At 46.9% G+C, this 22,647-nt stretch overlaps 1 protein-coding gene across 5 annotated transcripts in view; it reads right to left on the reverse strand.

The window, feature by feature from the left end:
- Positions 1-22,647, reverse strand: part of disp1 (dispatched homolog 1 (Drosophila)) — a 741,843-nt gene that overhangs the window by 435,954 nt on the left and 283,242 nt on the right. The window lies entirely within an intron of this gene.

Genomic DNA, 22,647 nt, shown 5'->3' on the forward strand with positions numbered 1-22,647 from the left:
TCAGGCCTGAACTTCAGTCAGGAGTGGACCTTCTGGTTAAACCATGGTTTCCATGGGGAACACACCTATGGCCTTCTTTGGCAAGCAGTCTTCCGGCACACTTACTGATGAAGCCTGTGACAGTAGTGGCATACTTGACTAGGTTGGCCGCTGAATTCTTTAATATGGACCTGATCCCACTGATACTGCGCTGCTCAAACTAGCTGCCATGTTTCCTTCATTACAGTGATGATTTCAGAGAGTATTTAAGTGCGGATAAAGCGCTTTGGGATGTCCTGAGGCCGTGAAAGGCACAATGTAAATACAAGTTTCTCTTTTCTTCTCATCTGTGGGAACAGCTGACTGAATATACACAGCAGCTTTTCCACTGCTTTTAGAGCCTCCTATAGTGAGACACCCAAAGCCATACACAATACTGCAACTGCACTCTAACTCTGGTCTTGCCTGAATAAATTCTTCATTACCCCCTTTAATTTCTGTCCACATCTCAAGATAGAAAATAATGGATTATTCTGATTTTTTTTCACTGTCCTTTCAATTGTATTGTCAATTGCAATGACCAACGTCACTCTAATTTATTTAAAATCTTCTCACTTCCAACTGTATTCTTTACTTCCACAAAGTATTTTTTTAAAACACAAAATATAACTGCTTCTTGCTGATAATACATTTGTCCATCCTGTTGGCCTCTATCCTGCAATATTCCATTGTCCTCACCGTGGTTTTCTGTACCTAACTGTTTGGGGCAATTAGCAAATTTTAAAATTATACCATTCTCAAATCCAGTCTAGTTATCTAGATAATAAGAATAGTACGAATGCAAACCTCTATGATACACCTCTCTCAACACATCTCCATCCAGAGAGATTTCCCTTTATTTAAATCTTTGTGTTCTGCTCTCCACCATTCTCTCTTCATACAATGAAGGACTGGATAGACTGGGGTTGTTTTCCTTGGAGCAGAGGAGACTGAGGGCCATGATTGAGATGTATAAAATTATAAGGAGCATAGATAGAGTAGACAGGGAGAAACTTTCCCCTTGGTGGAGGGATCAATGACCAGGGGGCATAGATTGAAGGTAAGGGGTAGGAGGTTTAGAGGAGATGCGAGGGAAAGCTTTTTCACCCAGAGGGTGGTGGGAGTTTGGAATTCGCTGTCGGAAAGGGAGGTGGAGGCAGAGACCCTCATAACTTCATTTCATTTCATTTTAGTAGCATTTAAAAGTGCACTTGCAATCATAAGGCATACAAGGCTACGGGCCAAGTGCTGGAAAATGGGATTAGAATCGTTAGATGGTTGTTTTTGACTGGCGCAGATGCATGGGCCGAAGGGCCTTTTCTGTGCTGTATGATTCTATATCTCTATGGCTACTATGTTGGTCACAACCATTGCTTTATCTATGAGGCACTCTCTCCATCACTGGCACACGGATGCAGCAGCAGCCGCAACCGACAGAATGGGACTGACGAAACTCAACAGCGCCACCCCAAGCTCCCCTTTCTCACTCTCTGTGCCATGAGAAGGAAAAGAGCAGCAATAGCTTGGCAACACACTAACCCAACTTGAATATATATTGTTGTTCCTTCATTGTCACTTCAAGTACCCTGCAATTTCCCAAGAACATCATGAATGTACCATGACCACAAAGACTGCAGTGATTCACAAGGCTCATGATTAGTTTTATTAATTGCAACTTTGCTGGCATTAAATTTGCCCTTTGGATTGGATAAAGATTGTTTTTTTCCGTCAGAAGGTTTTGAGGTTAGTGACAGACAATTATATTGTGGCCAATGCTTTCTAAATGTTTCCTTACTTGTATCTCTGGGAGACAATAGAGGTAATGTGACTGGGCTAGTAATCCACAAGGACACAAGAGATAGGAGCAGGACTTGGCCAGTCCAGCCTGCTCTGCCATTCAATATGATCATGGCTGAACCTGGGTTTGAACTCCATTTTCCTGTCTGCTCCCCATGTCCCTCAACACCTTGAGAACCAAAAGTCTATCTCAGCCTTAAATGTATTCACAATGGAGCATTCACAACTCTGAGTGAAGTAATTTGCCTCATCTCAGTCCTAAACGATTGGCCCCTTATCCTGAGCTGTGCTCCCGTGTTTTAGGCTTCCAACAATCTCTCAAGTGTCCAAATCCAGAGACCCAGGATAATTGCTCTGGGTTCAAATCTCACCATGCCATTTGATGGAATTTAAATTCAATGAACAAAACCTGGCATTTAAAGCTGGTCTCAGTGACAATGGAACTATCATTGGTTGTCATAAAAACCCATCTGGTTTATTAAAGGGGCTGGTTTAGCACAGTGGTTAAACAGCTGGCTTGTAATGCAGAACAAGGCAGCAGGGTGGGTTCAAGTCCCGTACCAGCCTCCCTGAACAGGCGCCGGAATGTGGCGACTAGGGGCTTTTCACAGTAACTTCATTGAAGCCTACTTGTGACAATAAGCAATTATTATTATTAATGTTTCTTCAGGGAAGAAAATCTGCCATCCCTCCCTGGTCTGGCCTACACGTGACTCCAGATCCACAGCAATGGCACTGACTCTTAACTGCCTCTGAAATGGCTCAGTGAGCCACTCAGTTCAAGGGCAATTAGAGATGGGCAACAAATACTGGCCTTGCAAATGACACCCATGCCCGTTGAAGGAAAAATGATCAAAATACTCAAGAGACTAAAAAAAAAAGAGCCTGGATCTTGGAACATGCTTCATAATTCTAAAAATGCCCCGAAAGCATTTCAGAGCCAACTCAATGTTTCTGAAGAGCAGTCATTGTTGGAGGAACTAAAACAATGAAGGAGGCAGTGGGATAATGGTAAAGCCACTGGATTATTCCCTCTGGAGATATGGGTTTGAATCCCACCACGGCGGATGGTTAAATTTAAATTCAGTTAACAAATCTGGAAGTAAAAAGCTAGACCATGGAACCATTATTGATCGTCATTAAAACCCATCTGGTTCACTAATGTCCTTTAGGAAGGAAATCTGCTGTCCTTATCTGACCGACATGTGGCTCCAGACCCACAGCAATGTAAATGTCCTCTGAAGTGGCCCAGCAAGCTACTCGGTTGTATTAAACCTCTTCAAAGTTTACAAAAAGGAATGAAACTGGACGAATCACCCAGCACCAACTTAGGCATCGGAAACGACAATTGCAAATCCAGGTCTGTCAACCCTGCAAAGTCTTCCTTACTAAAATCTGGAACTTGTGTCAAAATTACAGTCTTATATGGTTATCGTCAATGAATCACACCTTAAAAATAGTATCCAAAACACCAGCATCAGGATCCCTGGATATGTGAGGCATGGTAAAGCAGTTGTTAGGGGTCAATTCCGGCCTTGTCAGTGTGGAGTTTGCACGTTCTCCCAGTGTTTTCTTGGGTTCCTCTGGGTGCTCCGGTTTCCACCCACATTCCAAAGATTTGCAGGTTAGGTGGATTGGCCATGATTAATTGCCCCTTAGTGTCCAGGAATGTGCAGGTTAGGTTACGGGGTTAGGGCAGAGTGTCTGGCGGAGCTGGCCTAGGTACGGTGTTCTTTCGGAGAGTTGGTGCAGACTCAATGGGCCTAATGGTCTCCTTCTGCACTGTTGGGGTTCTATGTCCTGTCCCACCAACAGGAAAGGCCAAACCGAAGTGGCAGCACAGTGGCATACAGTTAGGAAGGAGTTTTTATTATTCATTCATGGGACATGAGCATCACTGGCTGGGCCATTCCCAATTGCCCTTCAGAGGGCAGTTAAGAGTCCACCACATTGCTGTGGATCTGGAGTCACTTGTAGGTCAGACCAGGTAAGGACGGCAGGTTTCCTTCCCTGAAGGGCATTAGTGAACCAGATGGGTTTTTACGACAATCGACAATGTTTTCATGTTCATCATTAGACTTTTAATTCCAGATTTTTATTGAAATCAAATTTCACCATCTGCAGTGGGGGAAATTCGAACCCGGACCGCCAGAGCATTACCCTGGGTTTCTGGTTTACTGGTCCAGTGACAATACCACTATGTCACCATCTCCCTATGTTGCCCTGAGCATTCCCAACATAACAAAACTGAAATCATTGGATTGGATTTATTTATTATCACGTGTACCGAGGTACAGTGAAAAGTATTGTTCTGCGTACAGTCCAGACAGATCGTTCCATACATGAAAAGAAATGGGCATACATAAATACACAATGTTACATAGACAAAGACTTTAGGTAAAGCATTACAGGAGTGCAGTATTACTCAGTAGAGAAGATGTGTGAAGAGATCAGTTCAGTCCATATAAGAGGATCATTCAGGAGTCTGGTAATAGCGGGGAAGAAGCTGTTTTTAGTTAGTGCGTGTTCTCAGACTGTTGTATCTCCTGCCCAATGGAAGAAGTTGGAAGAGAGAATAACACGGGTGGGAGGGGTCTTTGATTATGCTTCCCGCTTTCCCCAAGCAGCGGGAGGTGTAGATGGAGTCAATGGATGGGAGGCAGGTTTGTGTGATGGACTGGGCTGTGTTCACGAATCTTTGAAGTTTCTTGACATCTTGGGCAGAGCAGTTGCCATACCAGGCTGTGATGCAGACAGATAGGATGTTTTCTATGGTACATCTGGGCGGTATGATAGCACAGTGGTGAGTACTGTTGCTTCACAGCTCCAGCTCCTCAACGACTCTCCCTCAGGATGATCCGTTCCCTGTAAGAACACTATTCACGACACCCTGTGCTATTCTTGCTCATGTTTTTGCTTTGTTTGACCCCTTGTTCCGCACTGTAACCAATCACTGTTTGTCGATGTACCATTTGTCAATATTCTCGGTTGATTATTCGTTTGTCTACTATGTATGTACTGTGTACTTTCCCTTGGCTGCAGAAAAATACTTTTCACTGTACTTCGGTACATGTGACAATAAATATCAATCAATCAGTCAGGTTCCCAGATTCGATTCCCAGCTTGGGTCACTGTCTGTGTAGAGTCTGCATGTTCTCCCCGCGTCTGCGTGGGTTTCCTCCGGGTGCTCCAGTTTCCTCCCACAAGTCCCGAAAGACGTGCTTTTTAAAAAAATATATTTTTTTAATTCTCCTTTTTCACATTTTCTCCCAAATTTACACCCAACAGTAAACAATAATCAGTAACGAATGTAATGTCAATCCCCATATCAATAACAGCGATCCCATCCTCCCACCAAACCCCTAGACATTAGCCCGCATGTTAACACAACAAATGACAAAGAGCCATCAGGAATCACCCATAGTCACCATTAACACATAGTCCCCCTCCCCGCAACCCTCCCAGCCCCCAACCCCCCTAATGTTCGATGTGATCCAATTCTCGAAAGTGCATAATGAATAACGCCCATGAATTGAATCTCCATCCTTCCCATCAGTTTAAATTTGACCTTTTCAAGCATCAAGAATTCCAGCAGGTCCCCCCACCCCGAAAGACGTGCTCGTTAGGTGAATTGGACATTCTGAATTCAAATAACTTCACATTTATCCACATTAAACTGCATCTGCCATGCATATGGCCACTCAGCCTGTTCAAATCCCGCTGAAGAATCCCTGCATCCTCCTCACAGCTCACCCTACCACCCAACTTTGTATCATCTGCAAACTTGAAGATAATACATTTTGTTCCGTTGTCCAAATCATTAATATATAACGTGAACAGTTGGGGTCCCAGCACAGATCCCTGCGGTACCCCACTAGTTACTGCCTGTCAGTCGGAAAAAGACCCATTTATTCAAACTCTTTGCTTCCGGTCTGCTAACCAGCTTTCTATCCATCTCAAGACATCTGTAATCCTAAGAGCTTTCACTTTACATAGTAATCTGCTATGTGAGATTTTGTTGAATGCTTTGTGATAGTCTAAGTAAACCACATTCACCGGTTTTCCCTGGTCAACTCTACTAGTTACATCTTCAAAAAATTTCAGCAGATTGGTCTAGCATAATCTCCCTTTCATAAATCCATGCTGACTTTATCTGATTACATCACTGCTTTCCAAATGCTGTGCTATGAAATCCTTGATAATGGACTCCAGCAACCTCCCTACTCCTGCGTTAGGCTCATTGGTCTATAGTTCCCTGTTTTCTCTCTGCTGCCCTTTTTTGAATAGCGGGGTTACATTCGCTACCCTCCAATCTGTCGGAACTATTCTAGAGTCCAAAGAATTTTGGAAAATTATCACCAATGGATCTATTTCTTGGGCCACTTCCTCAAGTACTCTGGGATGAAGATTATCAGGCCCTGGAGATTTATCCACCTTCAATCCCATTCATTTACCCCAAAACCATTTCTCTACTAATACTGATCTCCTTCAGCTCCTCACTAAAACCTGTGCTTCTCAGAACTTCCAGTACATTATTCATGTCTTCCTTTGTGAAGACGAAAGCAAAGTACGAATTTAGTTCCTCAGCTATTTCTTTGTTCCTCACTATGAATTCCCTCTGACTGCAAGGGGCCTAAATTAGTTTTTGTCAATCTTTATCTCTTGACATACCTATAGAAACCTTTAGTCAGTTTTTATGTTCTCCGCTAGGTTGTTTTCATATTGTATTTTCCCCGTCTCAATCAATACCTTGGTCTGCCTTTGCTGAATTTTAAACTGTTCCTAATCCTCAGGTCTAATGCTTTTTCTTGCTAACTTGTATGTTTCTTCTTTGAATCTAATACTATCTCTAATTTCCCTTGTAAGCCATGGTTTGACCACAGTTCCCTTTCTACCCTTGCGCCAAATAGGAATAAACAACTTGTTGAGTTCACCCATTCGTGCCTTGAATACCTGTCATTGCCTGCCCGCTGTCCTTCCTTTCAGTAATGTTTCCCAGTCCGTCATTGCCAGCTCATGCCTCATACCATCATAGTTACCTTTATTGAGATTCAGGACCTTGGTCTCAGAATCAACTACCTCACTATTCACCTTGATAAAGAATTCTACCATATTCTAGTCACTCAACCCCAAGGGGTTCTCTCACAACTAGATTGCCAACTAATCCTTTCTCATTGCACAACACCCAATCCAAGATGGCCTGTTCCCTTGATAGTTCCCCAACATACTGGCGCAGAAAACCATCCCGTTTACACTCCAGAAATTCCTCCTCTATTGTGTTATGGGCCAGGGTGTAGAAATTCCAAAGTGTATTGTGAAGTTCACCTGACCTATAACTTTTATGTTGAATTTGGCTGGGGCCTTCACTTCAGGTGTGATTCATCGGACTTCCTTAGGCTCTTTTATCAAACCAAAGTTTATTATAAGAATGTAGTTAACATTTTTAAAACACATAGTAACAATTTATCAATGACAAACATGAAAAGACACAACAGCTATAATAATCTATGGATATAACTCTTAATGAAGCTCCCTCAGCTGTTCCAATTCAATACAAAATCCAATAAAACCAAAACCCCTTTCAAGGGCGTGGCCCAGCACACTGTAATCTCACTTGAATGGGCTGGTCCTTTCCCTGAGATTCTGGTCCAGTTTCCAACCAGCAGATTCAAAACTCCTTCTGGAAAGCAACTCTCGCTTTAAGGTTCCCAAGGCAGTTTTCCCCACCCAATGTACTGTCCGTTCACTGGAACAGCTTTAAAATAAAACCGAGAAAACAGGGAAACTTCCTGCAATCCAAATGAACAAACCGAAAAGAAACCCCCCTCACCTGACAGCCACAGCCCAGCTCCACCCACAAATGACATCACTGAATCAGTGCTGCAAGCCATGTGATAAAACAAAACCTTTCTTAAAGGGACATTCACATGACAATTGTACTGTGACTAATTTGACTCACCCAATCTATAGCAGATTAAAGTCACCCATAATCACATATGTTCCTTTATCACATGCCTCTCTGATTTCCTGTCTAATGATTTTTCCAACATCACCACTACAGTTTGGTGGTCTATATACCACCCCTACATATGTTTTCTGCCCCTTGGTGTTTCTTAACCCCACCATACTAATTCCACATTGTCTGAGCTAATATCTTGCCTCAATATGTTTTCAATATCTTCTTTAATCAACCACCTTTTCCTTTCTGTCTGTCCTTCCTAAAAACTGAATAGCTCTCAATGTTTAGTTCCCATCCTTGGTCACCTTGGAACCATGTCTCCGTAATCCCGACTATATAATATCCCCTTGCATCTATCCACGCAACGAATTCATCCATTTTATTTTGAATGCTCCGTGGGTTCAGGTACTAAACCTGAAGGCTAATCCTTTTGATGTTCCTTGTTCCGACCCTACTATTTTTTACTGCGTCCTTATTTGATTCTGGCCAATGGTTTCTCTGCCTATCACGTTTCTTAGTCTCCTTGCTGTCTTTTTCTTTTGTTCTTGATTCCCCCTACTCTGAATCCTTACATAAGTTCCCATCCTCCGGCCATATTAGTTTAAACCCTCTCCAACCGCTTTAGCAAGCATCCCCCAAGGACATGAGTCCTGGTCCTGCCCAGGTGGAACCCGGGCAGCTTGTACTGGTCCCACCTCCCCCAGAACAGGTCCCAATGTCTCAGGAATCTGAAACCCTCCTCCTCACGCCATCTTATGACACCTTAATCACAGCTTTAGCAGACATACTCTCTGCATTTCAACCAATTTTTAATAACATGAAAACAACAAAATGTAATATATATCAATTTCATACATTCTTCACAATTCGGAAACCAAAACTACACGCAGTACTACAGATGTTGTCTCAATGAAATCCTGGATAATTGTAGCAAGACTTTTTTATTCTATACTCCAAACTCGTTGCAATAAAGACCATCATGCCATGTGGCAGAATAATCCAGACATACGAGTTCAAATTCTACCACTGCAGCTGGGAATTAAATTAATTTAATATATAAAGGTGGAATTAAATACATGTCATGGTGACTATAAAACTATTGGACCGTCTTAAAAACCCATCCTTATTCATAAATGTCCTCTGAAGGAAGGAAATCTACCATTCTTCCCCTGTTTACATGACTTCAGATCCTCAGCAATCTGGATGACTCATAACTACCCTCCAAAATGACCCAGCAATCCACAATTTACAATTTGGAAAACTGTGAGGAAAGGGCCAGCTCATCGCTACCTTTCCAGGGGCAAAAATGAGATCCTATATGAATATAAGATCCTGAGGGGTCTTGACAAGTTGGATGCAGAAAGGATGTTTCCATTTGTGGAAGAATCGGGGCAAGTAGCCGCTGAGGCTGTCGGCAAGGTATCGGGACTTCGCAATGGGTTTGGTGTCCGGTGGTTAATAAGGGGGGTGGAAGGTTATTAGGGAAAGGCAGAAATGGGTGGCACAGTTCTCTGGGTGGCACAGTGGTTAGCACTGCTGCCTCACAGCTCCAGGGGCCCGGGTTCAATTCCAGCCTTGGATGACTGGCTGTATGGAGTTTGCACTTTCTCCCAGTGTCTGCATGGGTTTCCTCCGGGTGCTCCGGTTTCCTCCCACGGTCCAAAGCTGTGCAGGTTAGGTGGACTGGCCATGCTGAAAATTGCCCCTTAGTGTTCAAAAAAGATGCGGAGGTTAGGTTAAGGGTATTTTGGGATAGGGCGGGGAAGTGGCTGGTTTAGCACAGGGCTAAATCGCTGGCTTTGAAAGCAGACCCAGGCAGGCCAGCAGCACGGTTCAATTCCCGTACCAGCCTCCCCGAACAGGCGCCGGAATGTGGCGACTAGGGGCTTTTCATAGTAACTTCATTTGAAGCCTACTTGTGACAATAAGCGATTTTCATTTACAAGTGAGCTTGGGTGGAGTACTCTTTCAATGGCCTCCTTCTGCACGATCAGATCGGCATGATCTTATTGAATGGTTCAGCTGGCTTGAGGGGCCAAATGGCCTACGCCTGCTCCTAATTAAACGACTTTCTGATGAAAGATCATAGTCTGCAACATTAACTCTGTTTCGTTCTCCACAGATGCTGCCAGGCCTGTTGAATATTTCCAGCATTTTGCAATAAATGATGGCCTTGCCAGTGCCACCATTAAAACATTTACTGAAAATTTGAATTAACTAATGGCAAAATACAGTGACATGACACTGAATGACATTGTGAGCATGTAATGAAAAAATAAATTCAATGTTAATAAGTGTTCAAGCACATGGGATTAGGGGTAGTGTATCGAGATGGATAGAACACTGGTTGGCAGACAGAAAACGAAGAGTAGGAATTAACGGGCCGTTTTCCAATTGGCAGGCAGTGACTAGTGGGGTACCGCAGGGATCGGTGCTGGGACCCCAGCTATTCACAATATATATTCCTGATTTAGATGAGGGAACAAAATGTCATATCTCCAAATTTGTAGATGTCACCAAGTTGGGTGGGAGGGTGAGCTGTGAGGAGGATGCAGAGATCCTTCAGTAAGTTGGGCAAGTGGGTAAATGAATGACAGATCAGTATAATTTGGATAAATGTGAGGTTGTCCACTTTGGTAGCAAAAACAAGAAAGCAAGCTATTATCTGAATGGCCATAAATGAGGCGAGAGAAACGTGCAACGTGACCTGGGTGTCCTCATACACCAGTCACTGAAGGTAAGCATGCAGGTCCAGCAGGTGGTAAAGAAGGTTAATGGTATGCTGTCCTTCATTGCGAGAGGTATCGAGTACAGGAGCTGGGATGTGTTGCTGCAATTATATAGGGTCTTGGTGAGGCCACACCTAGAATATTGTGTGTAGTTTTGTTTTCCTTATCTGAGGAAGGATGTTCTAGATATAGAGGGAGTGCAGTGAAGGTTTACCAGACTGATTCCTGGGATGGCAGGACTGACGTACGAGGAGAGATTGAATTGGTTAGGATTGTGTTCGCTTTAGTTCAGAAGAATGAGGAGGGATCTCATAGAAACCTATAAAATTCTATCAGGACTGGACAGTGTAGATGTAGGAAGGATGTTCCTGATGGTGGGTGTGTCCAGAACCAGGGGTCACAGTCTGAGGATACGGGGACGACCATTTAGGACAGAGTTGAGGAGAAATTTCTTCACCCTGAGAGTGGCGAGCCCGTGGAACTTGTTACCACAAGACGTAGTTGTCCAAAACATTGCATGTTTCAAGCAGCAGTTAGATACAGTATTTAGGGCGAAGGGGATCAAAGAATATGGGGGAAAGTGGGATTAAGGTACTGAGTTGGATGATCAGCCATGATCATAATGAATGGTGGAGCGGGCTTGAAGAGCCGAATGGCCTCCTCTTGCTCCTATTGTTTCTATGTATGTAACATACCCTCATTCACAGACACCATGAGGCAATTCTTATTTCACTGGAAAAGACCATCATCTCAATCTCAACGTCTCAATTTGTTTGACAGGTGACAAGAACTCACCCTTTCCTTCTCTTGTTGCCATCTCTCTTTATTGTTTTGAAGTGATGCATATGTAACCGTTTACCCAAAGGACAGCAAGGTTGAGGTGGGGGAGTTGGGGAAAAGGATTTGCTCTACCCCACCCAGACCATATCCTTCACCTGATCAGGCACTGCTTTCGTTCAACAACAAAAAGCATTTATAATAAATTATATTCATGCTGTTATTTAAATTCCAAACCAGTGTACAGAAGCTAAGCATACGGTTTGAATTTGCTTTCAGAACACTCATGAAAAAAACACTACAGCAGGACCTCATAATTACAGGCAGAGTGCCTCAGCTGAAAAAGTCTTTTCATTTAAATATCAGTGTCCATTGTAAGCACCTCCCAGGATCTTGGGATGGAGAATGATTCTCTTCATAGATTAACTTGTTCTATATTTAGTTTGGATTATTAAGACTCTACACACTTATTATTGCCCTGCTGTGTAAGCACACTGCAGAATGATATATCGAACTGGGAGTCTAACTGCTGCTATAGGATGTTGGACATTTTTCCCTTTATCCCTTCACCAGCCAAATGCAGACATATAAATAAATTACTAATTGTGCATCAGAGAATAGGTTTCTGAACAATTTTCAATGTAGAAGCAGGATCCGATATATTATACTTTTCTTCAAAATCTTTTAAATATTGCAGTGCCTGTTCAAATGATGGTGAACTCCAAATACATAAAAGCAATACAACCAATCAGAGAAACTGTAGTGCGAGCTGCCCTGTTAGTGTGACAGCCATGGGTCAGTAGGTGAATATACTGTACAATGGAAATCAGTTTAAGCAGGTTCGTATGTTGTAGATGGTCATTGAGGTAACTCAATGGGAGCCACAATCTTTAAGCGGGAGACTAGGACACAAGGTTGAAAAGTAAATTATAGGAGACAAAATTTGTGACTTTGTCAGAATCAAGATTTACCTCAACCCTGCAGACATGTAATGTATCTAAATATGGGTGGCATGGTAGCACAGTGGTTAGCACTGTTGCTTCAGAGCGGCAGGGTCCCAGGTCCAATTCCGGGCTCGGGTCACTGTGCGGAGTCTGCACGTTCTCCCTGTGTCTGCGTGGGTTTCCTCCGGGTGCTCCGGTTTCCTCCCATGAGTCCCGAAAGACGTGCTGTTAGGTGAATTGGACATTCTGAATTCTCTGTTTGTGTACCCAAACAGGTGCCGGGGTGTGGCGACTAGGGGATTTTCAGAGTGACTTCATTGCAGTGTTATGTAAGCCTACTTGTGATACCAATACAGCTTCTTAAAAAATATTAATTTGCTGATAATACCAAGCCTGGTGGAAAAGAAGACATAGAGAGGCTGCGAAGAGGTCTAGACAGTTCAGGTGTGTGGGCACCAAGATGGCAGCTGAAATGTAATGTAGGGAACTATGAAGCTATTCACTTTGGTGCGAAATCTGTAAGTGTTGACATTCAAAGAGACTTGGTGTTCTTGTACAAGGAATACAGAAAGTTGGCATGCAAGTGCAGCAAGCAATGGCAAATGGCATGTCGGTCTTTATTGCAAGTGGACTGGAGAACCAGAATCAAGAGGTCTGAACAGGGTTTTGGTGAATCTGTCTCTGCAGCACTGCGTGCACTTTGATCTCCACATTTAAGAAAGAATATACTTGCATTGGAGGTGGTACAGCTAAATTGGTCCCCAACATGAGGGGGTTATCCTGAGAAGCTGAGAAAATTGGGCTTACATTCACTGGCGTTTAGAATAATGAGGCGCAATCTCATTGGAACCTACAAAATTCTGAAGGGGCTTGATCGGGTGAATACAGAGATTCGTTTGGTTGGTCTGAGAATCTAAAACCCGGGCTAAGGGGGCAATCATTTAAAACTGAGATGAGGAGAGATTTCTTCACGCAAGGGGTTGGAAATCTTTTGAATTCTCCGTAGATGCTGACAGACTTTGTTTTATCAACAAAGTTATTTATTACTAACGCTATACTAACGAATAACTAAAATGTCTAAGATGAATATAGTTGGAAATAAATGTCTAACACTGTTATGGGCCAGGGTTTACGAAACTCCACGTATATCATGGAGTTCACCTGACCTACCACTGTTTATTTATTTTGGTTACGATGAGTACTCGGGCCTACTTTTCAGGTGTTATTCAACAGAGGCCTTAAGCATTTTTAATCAAAAACAAAGATTATTCCACAAATTTAGTTAACATTTTTATAAACACACACAGTAAGCATTTTTATCAACTACCAACATAAATACCCCACACAGCTACAGTACTCTATGTATAACCCTTAATAAATTCCCCCTTTAGCTGTTCCAATTTAATAACAAGATCCTATAAACCAGAAAACGTTTTTCAAAGGTGTGGCCCAGCACACAGCACTCAAGACCTGGTTTAGATGCTCTTGTGTCTTTTCCAAAACAGCACATTTGAATTTCTTCCAGAAAACAATTATTTCTTTTCAAGTTATCAAGCAGTCTGGAAACAGCTTTTAAAATGCAGATAGAGAAACACTTCTTTTTCAACCTGTGCTGCACAAACCAGTTCAAACTCAAAGCGAAAGTAAAACTCAGAGCCACAGCCCAGCTCCCAACTCAAAACGAAAGTAAAAACCCAGGGCCACAGCCCAGCTCCACCCACACAATGACATCACTAAAGCCATGCAATAAGACAAAAACATTTCTTAAAGGGACACTTCCATGACACTAACTTACACTAAGATATAACAGAGCTGCTCTAATCGGCGACAGCTATCAACTCCTTACAAACTCCTTCTGAAGGAACACATGGTGCATCCGGATCCTGGGACTCTGTACTTGCCCCACCTGCTGGTGGGATGCTAGAACTACAACAGTAAAACATATAACTTATTATACATAGGCAGATAATAGATGATAGAATTTACAGTGATGATGAACTACTCATATTATATACAGATGATAGTCTACCTATCATCACAAAGAGTAATTCTAATTCACACTCAGCCTCAAAATTCACTAATTCCCAACAAAGGTGATCAGCAACCTGTTGTGTAAGCTTTATTCCAGCATGTCTATTCTTTCATGTTGCCGCACACCTCAAATTGATTATCATTTTTTAAAAATCAACAACGGCTGATGTGCTTTATGGCATGTACTTGTTCTTTCACAACGTGTGCCAAGATCTTGACGCAAGAGTTAAAATAATCTCATTCTCAGCTGCTAAGTGTTGATCATTCCTATTGAAAGCTGTGCATATGTTTCAAAAGAGCAACATTCATTAAGCTTAACATCACAGTAAAATGCTGAGCTTCCCTGTAAAAGCTGCACAGAAAAGATGATGCACTCAATACAAACCAATACTGTAACTTCATTGGATTCCTTTTGCCTGCTTGGCATAATGCGTCAAGAACGTTTTGGGTAGTGTTCAGGGCAATCTGCCCGAGAACTAACCAGCACGGTGTCCAAAGATTAATGAAGCTGGATACAAGAGAGCTTTAATAAGGTGATGTCAACATTCTGCTAGCGCTCCAGTCTGCAGAAATCCATTACTCACTGCCCCCAAGTTTGAACAAATAGTGAAGTGTCATTACAATAATCAGCAGCTCTCATAAAACTGTTTCTCATTTCCTCTCATTTCCCAACAACTTAGACAGTAAAATGGGCAAGTGAAGGTAACAATCAGATATCAAACATGTCGAGCACAACCCTTAGATTGAATAACCTTCACTTAGGGATCCAGGCAAAGGCCTCGAGTATTTAGCTCTCCCAAAAGGCAGCAGAAATGCTCAGCCACTTTCAGGTGTACAATATAACCACAACCAGCAATATTTAGGAGTAGCTGAGGCAACTAGCAAAAATACATTTGCAGAGAAGCTAGCTGATCACGAGAACAAAAAGAATAAAAGGTTATGCTGAAAGTTTTAGATGAAGAGCAGTGAAAACATTGTCTCACCTGGAGCAGAAGTTGGGCTAAAAACGGCCCATTTCTGATTTGTAAATTTTACCTATATCAATTTTTCTGGCAATCTCCACTTAAATAAAACTTGAAGTGCATCGCGGAAGAGAAGGCTGACATCACAGACATCAGAGTAATCAATGCCAGCTTCCATTTATAACTTGATGTGGAGATGCCGGCGTTGGACTGGGGTGGGCACTGTAAGAAGTCTTACATCACCAGGTTAAAGTCCAATAGATTTGTTTCGAATCACTAGCTTTCGGAGCACAGCTCCTTCCTCAGGTGAATGTTATAACCTGATAGCAGAGATGATTCGCACCAGTTTGAATTTTCTTTTGAACTTACAAAATGGAATATCTCGGTTGTCTTTGCATTTCTCTCAGGGTGTGGGCAGCACCGATAAGACTACATTTATTGCCTATCAATTATTACCCTGCAACTGAGTGTCCTGTAGATGACTTCAGAGGGTAGCAAGTGTACGACTGGAGCACATGCAAGCCATGTCAGATCTCCAAAACAAGTCAGTAATATCACATCCAAATCCAGTCACATCCTTCCTGGTGGGGCATCTCAAGACTAAAGTTTAAACTGGAATAACACCGACCAATTAATCCATAATGTTCCTTAATAAAAGAAACACACTTCTGCACAAATTAATGGTTGCTGAATGAACCATTGATGGCTTTCAGCGGGCAACTAGCAGACTTCTAAGATCAGCAGAAATGAGGGTTGTAAAGGCTGGGTGTGTACACAAAAAAAGGGGGTTGCTGAAGACTATGATTATAACAGATGCAATATTGGATGTCACAGCAGTTCCAAATTCATGACAAGTTTGTGCCCTCTACACTCTTATTGTAGCATGTCTTTTCACATGTCACATATAAGCCAATTAGATTTCACAGAAAACCTGAATTGCAGAATGTGACCTCAAAACACTAACAGAGATTGTGAAATTTAATGTAATAAAAATGTAGCTTATTTAGTCATCCTGAACAGTGGGCTTGGGCCTTTATTCAGTTGTCAGCTCTTACAATGCTATTAGCCAGCTTTGGTTTTGGATTTGTTTATTGTCACGTGTACCGAGGTGCAGTGAAAAGTATTTTTCTGCAGGCAGCGCAAACATATCATTTAGTACATGAGGTACCCTCAATAATGACGCTTAGAGATTAAACTGTAAAGAAGGCTTTATTAGACTAATAACTATGCTAGAGATGAGAGCTGACTGTTACACAGACCATGAGTCTGCCCTTTATGTATGGCTCCCAGATGGGCGGAGCCAGAGGCGGAGTCCCCAGGGTTCCAAGCCCGGTCTTAAAGGGGACATCACCTTACATGATGATAAGGCAGTAACCGTTCATCACAGTATATGAAAAGCAAAGAAAATAAATAATAGGGCAACACAAGGTATACAATGTAACTACATAGACACCGGTATCGGATGAAGCATACAGGGTGTAGTATTAATCAGGTCAGTCCATAAGAGGGTCATTTAGGAGTCTGGTAACAGTGGGGAAGAAGCTGTTTTTGAGTCTGTTCGTGTGTTCTCAGACTTTTGTATCTCCTGCCCGATGGAAGAAGTTGGAAGAGTGAGTAACCCGGGTGGGAGGGGTCTTTGATTATGCTGCCCGCTTTCCCCAGGCAGCGGGAGGTGTAGATGGAGTCAATGGATGGGAGGCAGGTTCGTGTGGACTGGGCGGTGTTCACGACTCTCTGAAGGTTCTCATGCTTTTCAGTTGGATGTACATGTACATTTCATTCATTTAACACCAACCTCCAAGCACCACGCCCACACAGCAACAGTCACCCCCCTGCATCCCATGAAGCGATATCTAATCAAAGAAGATCCCTTCTTTCAATTAGAAGTCCCTAATTCAGAAATCTTCTCCAGTTGTTCATTCCCACAATGAATATTATTCAGACACCAGGTTATTCCTCATGTTCTGCTCCACTATCCGTGGATTCTCTTTCAATTCCGATGTCCTTTCCTTCTTTCCCTAAATGCATCTACTCTATCAGCTTTCTTCTGACAATTAAAAGTCTCTCTCTTCAACTAGAAGCTTCACATTCCACATTCAACCTATTAGTGCCCCTTCCTGCTCACAGTCAAAGTTTTCCTAAGCTCTGTGAAGTCCTTCAAGTTCCCCTTGATGGGGCTTTCAGGAAATTTAAATATTTTCCATTTGTTGGGTTGTACGCTGAAATGTGTTATAAACATAGAGACATAGAAAATAGAAGCAGGAGGAAGTCATTCTGCCCTTCGAGCTTGGTCCACCATTCATTATGATCATGGCTGATCATCACGTTCAATACCCTGATCCCCCCCCCTTGATCCCTTTAGCCCCAAGAGCAAAATCTAATTCCTTCTTGAAATTACACAACGTATTGACCTCAACTACTTTCTGTGGTAGTGAATTCCACAGATTCACCACTCGCTGGGTAAAGAAATTTCTCCTCACCTCAGTCCTAAAAGGTTACCCCTCATCCTCAAACTATGATCCCTAGTTCTGGAATCCCCCACCATCGGGAACATTCTTTCTGAATCTACCCGGTCTAATCCTGTTAGAATTTTATAAATTTCTCTGAGATCCCCTCTGACTCTTCTAAACTCCAATGAATATAATCTTAACCAATTTAGTCTCTCCTCCCAGGAATCAGCCTGGTAAACCTTTGCTGCATTCCCGCCATAGCAAAAACATCCTTCCTCAGATAAGGACAGTAACACTGCACACACTACTCCAGGTGTGGCCTCACCAATGCCTTATATAATTGCAATAAAACATCCAAATTCCTATACTCAAATCCTCTCGCTATGAAGGCCAGTGTTATAACCTGCCTGAATCCCATTGGCTGGGGACTATTGGTTATCCCATGAAATATTTTTATTAAAAACAGTAAACATTGCAGCCGTACAAGTCCAAACAGTGCAAACACAAATTTTGCGTTGAGGAGACTGGGGTACCCTCGCCTCTGTACCAGAATATGAGGGGTGGGGGGGAAGGATATTCTGATCATTAAAACAGTAAACAAGATAGTTGTACAAAAACGGTATAGGCACTAAACTTTGCGTTGGAGACCAGAAATCCTCGCCTCTGTACCAACACAAGGGGGAGAAAGGGGATGAGGGAAGGGTGTGGTGGGGAGAGAGCAGAAAGGGGGTGGTGGGGAGAGAGCAGAAAGGGATGGTGGGGAGAGTGGGGAAAGGAGGTGGTGGGGAGAGAGGGGAAAGGGGGTGGTGGGGAGAGAGGGGAAAGGGGGTGGTGGGGAGAGAGGGGAAAGGGGGTGTGGGGAGAGAGGGGAAAGGAGGTGGTGGGGAGAGAGGGGAAAGGGAGTGGTGGGGAGAGAGGTGAAAGGAGGTGGTGGGGAGAGAGGGGAAAGGAGGTGGTGGGGAGAGAGGGGAAAGGGGGTGGTGGGGAGAGAGGGGAAAGGGGGTGGTGGGGAGAGAGGAGAAAGGGGGTGTGGGGAGAGAGGGGAAAGGGAGGTGGTGGGGAGAGAGGTGAAAGGAGGTGGTGGGGAGAGAGGGGAAAGGGGGTGGTGGGGAGAGGGGGGAAAGGGGGTGGTGGGGAGAGAGGTGAAAGGAGGTGGTGGGGAGAGAGGGGAAAGGGGGTGGTGGGGAGAGTGGTGAAAGGAGGTGGTAGGGAGAGAGGGGAAAGGGGGTGGTGGGGAGAGAGCGGAAAGGAGGTGGTGGGGAGAGTGGGGAAAGGAGGAGGTGGTGGGGAGAGAGGGGAAAGGGAGTGGTGGGGAGAGAGGTGAAAGGAGGTGGTGGGGAGAGAGGGGAAAGGAGGTGGTGGGGAGAGAGGGGAAAGGGGGTGGTGGGGAGAGAGGGGAAAGGGGGTGGTGGGGAGAGAAGAGAAAGGGGGTGTGGGGAGAGAGGTGAAAGGAGGTGGTGGGGAGAGAGGTGAAAGGAGGTGGTGGGGAGAGAGGGGAAAGGGGGTGGTGGGGAGAGGGGGGAAAGGGGGTGGTGGGGAGAGTGGTGAAAGGAGGTGGTAGGGAGAGAGGGGAAAGGGAGTGGTGGGGAGAGAGCGGAAAGGGGGTGGTGGGGAGAGTGGGGAAAGGAGGAGGTGGTGGGGAGAGAGGGGAAAGGGGGTGGTGGGGAAAGAGGGGAAAGGGGGTGTGGGGAGAGAGGGGAAAGGAGGTGGCGGGTAGAGAGGGGAAAGGGGGGGGTGGGGACAGAGCAGAAAGGGGGTGGTGGGGAAAGAGGGGAAAGGGGGGTTGGGGAGAGAGGGAAAAGGAGGTGGTGGGGAGAGAGGGGAAGGGGAGGTGGGGAGAGAGCAGAAAGGGGGGGTGGGGAGAGAGGGGAAAGGAGGTGGTGGGGAGAGAGGGGAAAGGGGGTGGTGGGGAGAGAGCGGAAAGTGGGTGGTGGGGAGAGAGGGGAAAGAGGAGAAAGGGGGGAGAGAGAGGGGAAAGGGGGTGGTGGGGAGAGAGGGGAAAGGGGGTGGTGGGGAGAGAGGGGAAAGGGGGTGGTGGGGAGAGAGGGGAAAGGGGGTGGTGGGGAGAGAGGGGAAAGGGAGTGGTGGGGAGAGAGGGGAAAAGGGGTGTGGGGAGAGAGGGGAAAGGAGGTAGTGGGGAAAGAGGAGAAAGGGGGGGAGAGAGAGGGGAAAGGGGGGTGGGGAGAGAGGGGAAAGGAGGTAGTGGGGAAAGAGGGGAAGGGGGGGGAAAGCGGGGAAAGGACGTGGTGGGGAAAGAGCGGAAAGGGGGTGGTGGGGAGCGAGGGGAAAGGAGGTAGTGGGGAAAGAGGAGAAAGGGGGGGGGGAAGAGAGGGAAAAGGGGGTGGTGGGGAGAGAGGGGATAGGGGGTGGTGGGGAGAGAGCAGAAAGGGGGTGGTGGGGAGAGAAGGGAAAGGAGGCGTGGGGAGAGAGGGGAAAGGGGGTGGTGGGGAGAGAGGGGAAAGGAGGTGGTGGGGAGAGAGGGGAAAGGAGGTGGTGGGGAGAGAGCGGAAAGGAGGTGGTGGGGAGAGAGGGGAAAGGGGGTGGTGGGGAGAGAGGGGAAAGGAGGTGGTGGGGAGAGAGGGGAAAGGAGGTGGTGGGGAGAGAGCGGAAAGGAGGTGGTGGGGAGAGAGCGGAAAGGAGGTGGTGGGGAGAGAGGGGAAAGGGGGGGGGAGAGCGGGGAAAGGAGGTGGTGGGGAAAGAGCGGAAAGGGGGGTGGGGAGAGAGGGGAAAGGGGGCTGTGGGGAGAGAGGGGAAAGAAGGGAAAGGAGGTGGTGGGGTGAGAGCGGAAAGGAGGTGGTGGGGAGAGATGGGAAAGGGGGTGGTGGGGAAAGAAGGGAAAGGAGGTGGTGGATAGAGAGCGGAAAGGGGGTGGTGGTGAGAGAGGGGAAAGGAGGTGGTGGGGAGAGAGGGGGAAGGGGGTGGTGGGGAGAGAAGGGAAAGGAGGTGGTGGGGAGAGAGCGGAAAGGGGGTGGTGGGGAGAGAGGGGAAAGGGGGTGGTGGGGAGGGAGGGGAAAGGAGGTGGTGGGGAGAGAGGGGAAAGGGGGTGGTGGGGAAAGAAGGGAAAGGAGGTGGTGGATAGAGAGCGGAAAGGGGGTGGTGGTGAGAGAGGGGAAAGGGGGTGGTGGGGAGAGAGGGGAAAGGGGGTGGTGGGGAGAGAGGGGAAAGGGGGTGGTGGGGAGAGAGGGGAAAGGGGGTGGTGGGGAGAGAGGGGAAAGGATGTGGTGGGGAGAGAGGGGAAAGGGGGTGGTGGGGAGAGAGGGGAAAGGGGTTGGTGGGTAGAGAGGGGAAAGGGGGTGGTGGGTAGAGAGGGGAAAGGGGGTGGTGGGGAGAGAGGGGAAAGGGGGTGGTGGGGAGAGAGGGGAAAGGAGGTGGTGGGGAGAGAGGGGAAAGGAGGTGGTGGGGAGAGAGGGGAAAGGGGGTGGTGGGGAGGGAGGGGAAAGGAGGTGGTGGGGAGAGAGGGGAAAGGGGGTGGTGGGTAGAGAGGGGAAAGGGGGGGTTGTGAGGGTTTGGGGGGGGTAGTGGTGGGGGGTGGAGGGGGTGGTGGGGGAGGGGGTGGGAGGTGTTGGGGGTGGTGGGGGTAGAGGGGGGGTGGTGGGTAGAGAGGGGAAAGGGTGGTGGGGGGGGTGGGGGGTGGTTGGGTAGGAGGGGGTGGTGGGGGTGGTGGGGGAAGGGGGGGTTGGTGGAGTGGGTGCGAGGGGGAGTTGGTGTGGTGGTGTGGGAAGTGTAGGGGGGGGGTGTTGGGGAGTGGGGAAGTGGTGTGAGGGGTTTGGGGGTGGAGAGAGGGGGGTTGTGGGGATGGTGGGGGGGGGAGTGGGGATTTGGGGTGGGTGGGTGGTGTGGGGTTTGGGGGGGGTGGTGTGGTAGGAGGGTGGGGGGGGTGGGTGGGGTATGGAGGGGTGGGGGTGTGGGAGGGGGAAGGGGTGGTGGGGAGAGTGGGGAAAGGGGGGGGTGGTGGGGTAGAGAGGGGAAAGGGGTGGGGTTGGTGGAGGGGAGAGAGGGGAAAGGGGGTGGTGGGAAGAGAGGGGAAAGGAGGTGGTGGGGAGGGAGGGGAAAGGGGGTGGTGGGGAGAGAGGGGAAAGGGGGTGGTGGGTAGAGAGGGGAAAGGGGGTGTGGGGAGAGAAGGGAAAGGGGGTGTGGGGAGAGAGGGGAAAGGGGGTGGTGGGTAGAGAGGGGAAAGGGGGTGGTGGAGAGGATGGGGGGTTGGTGGAGGGGAGAGAGGGGAAAGGGGGTGGTGGGAAGAGAGGGGAAAGGGGGTGGTGGGAAGAGAGGGGAAAGGAGGTGGTGGGGAGGGAGGAGAAAGGGGGTGGTGGGGAAAGAAGGGAAAGGAGGTGGTGGGGAGAGAGGGGAAAGGGGGTGGTGAGGAGAGAGGGGAAAGGGGGTGGTGAGGAGAGAGGGGAAAGGAGGTGAGGGGAGAGAGGGGAAAGTGGGTGGTGGAGAGGAAGGGGGGGTAGGTGGAGGGGAGAGAGGGGAAAGGGGGTGGTGGGAAGAGAGGGGAAAGGAGGTGGTGGGGAGGGAGGGGAAAGGGGGTGGTGGGGAAAGAAGGGAAAGGAGGTGGTGGGGAGAGAGGGGAAAGGGGGTGGTGAGGAGAGAGGGGAAAGGAGGTGGTGGGGAGAGAGGGGAAAGGAGGTGGTGGGGAGAGAGGGGAAAGGGGGTGGTGGGGAGAGAGGGGAAAGGAGGTGGTGGGGAGAGAGGGGAAAGGGGGTGGTGGGGAGAGAGGGGAAAGGAGGTAGTGGGGAGAGAGGGGAAAGGGGGTGGTGGAGAGGAAGGGGGGGTTGGTGGAGGGGAGAGAGGGGAAAGGGGGTGGTGGGAAGAGAGGGGAAAGGGGTGGTGGGAAGAGAGGGGAAAGGAGGTGGTGGGGAGGGAGGGGAAAGGGGGTGGTGGGGAAAGAAGGGAAAGGAGGTGGTGGGGAGAGAGGGGAAAGGGGGTGGTGAGGAGAGAGGGGAAAGGGGGTGGTGAGGAGAGAGGGGAAAGGGGGTGGTG

This window comes from Scyliorhinus torazame, chromosome 4 (genome assembly GCF_047496885.1).
Source record: "Scyliorhinus torazame isolate Kashiwa2021f chromosome 4, sScyTor2.1, whole genome shotgun sequence".
In the NCBI taxonomy this organism is placed as follows: Eukaryota; Metazoa; Chordata; class Chondrichthyes; order Carcharhiniformes; family Scyliorhinidae; genus Scyliorhinus; species Scyliorhinus torazame.